General features: G+C 30.7%; 1 long non-coding RNA gene across 1 annotated transcript; it reads right to left on the bottom strand.

Moving 5' to 3' along the window:
* Positions 1-326: 326 nt before the first annotated feature.
* Positions 327-2,404, bottom strand: LOC119685108. The gene is made up of 4 exons (XR_005252784.1): positions 2,118-2,404; positions 972-1,010; positions 453-515; positions 327-383 (listed from the first exon to the last, which is right to left on the bottom strand). It is a non-coding gene; the product is annotated as an uncharacterized LOC119685108 (long non-coding RNA).
* Between the last annotated feature and the right edge of the window lie 1,235 nt (positions 2,405-3,639).

Below are 3,639 nucleotides of genomic sequence, written 5' to 3'. Positions count from 1 at the left end.
ATAATATAATAATAATAATAATAATAATATAATAATAATAGTATAATAATAATATAATAATAATAATATAATAATAATAATATAATAATAATAATATAATAATAATAATATAATAATAATAATATAATAATAATAATAATAAATATAACATTAATATTATAATATTACTATTTAATAGAGAAGTTTCGAACAGTAATGAGCGACAACAACAAAAATTATTTTTATATTATTTTAATTAATTATAACTAAAAAACTAAAACTAAATTTTTTTATACTAGTACGAAATATTTATTGTCCACCACTGTATTTTTACTTTCGATAAAATGTATTTAATTACTTACCATCGAAGCAGATTGCCTGCGCATTTCTCGCCCTCTTGCGATCTAAAAATAAAATATTGAACAATAGTAGATATATCATTCATATATAAGTATTATGTTTTTATAACTTACTCTCTCAACATGTCGTTGTTGTGATGATGCAGTCCTGCCACACTGCATGGTTGCGAAAGTTTGCTATTGAAAATAAATACAAAATATATATATATCGGCTCTAGAGATAGAGAGAAAGAAAAAATAGTTCAGAATGCATTGTTGCAAATTTAAGACGACTATAGTGTGATTTTAGAGAATTGAGTTCCCTAAACTTTCTTGCAGTACATATGGCGGGTCTTATTAATTACCTCAGCGCTTATTGTCGATGCAACATTTGAAGTGTGCTGATTTTAATGTGTTAAAACTATTCTGATTATTTCTAATACAAGTACTTTATACGAAAACCGAGTTATATGTTATTTGTACTAAGTGTTCAATAATACCTTCTGATCTTTTCTTTTCTGTTCAACTACTGATTTTTCTATATAGTAAAAGTACTGTAAATTTAATTTTAAGCTGTGTTATTGATATCTATTAATTGATTCATTGTTTTTATAATGGAAAAAATATTTAAATAATTATATTTGAAAAACTTACATTATATTATGATGGAAATTCAAGTCCAGATGATGGCCGCTATAATTAAAAGAAAACTTGGTTTTATTAACATATTTATTATATTTAAACATTTAGTCTGTGCTAAAACTTTGCTTTCTAATATATAATTATTATATAACTATGTATGTATGTTAAATTAAAATGTCATCTGTAAGCTTTTTATGTCTGAACGTACTATCCAAACGAGAGTTTTGTTTGGAAAAACAAAATACCAAAAATATTGATGTACACCTATTGTTCAGAGACTTGGTGAGTTGATAATTAGTTGACTTTAAAACAGGTGGCAACGTCAGAACAAAATCAATTATATCTTCTGTATCCACCAAGTTTAAAACGACAATTATAAAAGTTTCGATTTGGGTGATTTTTTATAAAATGGAAAAATTTAAATATTGGAAATGGTTTCTGTTTACAACAACTTCACACCATCGTCAACAATAATAAAATATTGGAAAGCTAGATTTAAACATGGTTTTACGAGTGTTTTTAATGAAGAGCGTACAAACGAGGTTACTAATGAAAAAAAAATTTGAAAAATCCACTATATATAGTGCTCTCAAATGACCACGAACTCAATTGATTGAGTAAATCAAGAAAAAAATGACCACATTTGTCACAGAAAAAAATTTTATTTTTGCAGGATAACGCACCCACTTAGACGTCAATGAAAACTATGCCAAAGTTAAATGAATTACGGTACAAATTGTCTCCTCAGCCACCGTATTCTCCAGATTTGTCCTCCAGTGACTATTACCTGTTTCAAAATTTAAAAAGGCGGTTCCATGGAAAAAGATTTGCATCAAATGATATTAAATATTTAAGTGATGTAAGCCAGATTACTTAACTTCAGATGTTATGCTTTCCGTGGTAGGTAACTGCACAATTGAAATTTAAATGCAAATGTATCTGTCATATTATACGAGCGAATAAATATTTATATTTTTATGTAGAATTATATATCTGCGATCTGCGAGACATTGATAAAATGTCGTGCGTGAATTGCGAATTATCTGAATAGTTTAATTCAGACATTTAAAACACTAAGCAACGACTCTTATGTATCATAATTTAAGTCATTTATATGTTGCTTACATATATATATATATATATTTTATAATAACTTACGTTATTATGACCTCATGGAGTTGTTTTATTTTTATTTTATGCTCTGTGAAGACACATACTTCTTCTTCGTTCTTAAATTATTATAAACGACTATTTATCGAGGTTCATTGTTCGATCATAAGATGGAGTAAGCAATACTGAGTGGACTTAAGACAAGCAAAACATGATTATTGAGACTTAACAATACTTGACCAATAAATTATATTATTTTAGAATTTTGATCGAATTTCACACATTTATGGCCAAAATTAAACGGAGAATTTAAAACCAAAAACTTAACAGATATATTAATTTTTTTATTTAATGTTTTCAAATTGAAAATTTTATTGACTTAATGAGCATGCTTAAGTTTTTAAATTAAAAAAAAATGATTTATTTTTATATTACACATACATTGTGACCGAAAAGTTTCCGGAAATTTTAAATAAAACGCAAAATTCTTAATCTTCATCAATATTTATTTTATCTCCTTCAAAATATGCTCCATTAGAAGCGATACACAAATGCCAACGTTTCTTCCAATCATCAAAACATTTTTTATAGGCGCTTTCCGGTATGGCTTTGAGTTTCCTCTGCGAATTCTGTTTTACGTCTTCTATGGATTCAAAACGCGTTCCTCTGAGTGGTAATTTGAGTTTGGGAAACAGGAAAAAGTCACACGGTGCAAGATCAGGTGAATACGGGGGCTGTTCGATGGTATTTATTGAATGTTTGGCCTTAAAATCGTTGATAATGTTGGCTCGGTGCGAGGGAGCATTATCGTCATGAAAAATCCATGAATTATCCTTCCACAATTGAGGCCGTTTACGGCGGATATTTTCACGCAAACGTCTTAAAACAGTCAAATAATAGGCTTTATTGACTGTTTGTCCTTCAGGGACGAATTCATGATGCACCACACCACGAATATCGAAGAAAACAATCAGCATTGCCTTGATTTTCGAGCGACTTTGGCGTGGTTTTTTCGGTTTCGGCTCGTCTTTTCCTCTCCATTCCGATGATTGTTGGCTTGTTTGCATGTCGTACTCGTAGACCCATGTCTCGTCACCCGTTATGATGCGTTCCATGAAAGTTGGATCGGAATTGGCACGATCAAGCATGTCTAACGAGACCTGTCCACGATGGTGTTTTTGGAACAAATTGAGGTGAATCGGAAAAAGCCGAGCGTTGACACGTCGCATACACAAATTGTCCACCAAAATCAAACGAGCCATCTCACGACCGATGCCTAGCTCTCGTGCTATCTCTCTAACACTCACATGAGGATTTTTGAACACGATTTCCTTTGCCTTTTCAATGTTTTCGTCGGTGGTAGAGGTCGAAGGTCGTCCAGAACGCGGCATGTCTTCGACGGTCGTACGACAGTCCTGAAAGGCTTTGTACCACTCATAAACTTGAGTTTTCGATAAAACTGATTCCCCATAAGCCTTTTGTAGCATTCGCAACGATTCTGCACACGAAAATTCGTTCGAAACACAAAATTTGATGCAAACTCTTTGATCAATATTTTTTTCCATTGTTT

This window comes from Teleopsis dalmanni, chromosome 2, assembly GCF_002237135.1.
Source record: "Teleopsis dalmanni isolate 2A chromosome 2, ASM223713v2, whole genome shotgun sequence".
In the NCBI taxonomy this organism is placed as follows: domain Eukaryota; kingdom Metazoa; phylum Arthropoda; class Insecta; order Diptera; family Diopsidae; genus Teleopsis; species Teleopsis dalmanni.
The sequence above is the reverse complement of the archived record's forward strand: the minus strand, read 5'-3'. Positions and strand labels throughout refer to the sequence as shown.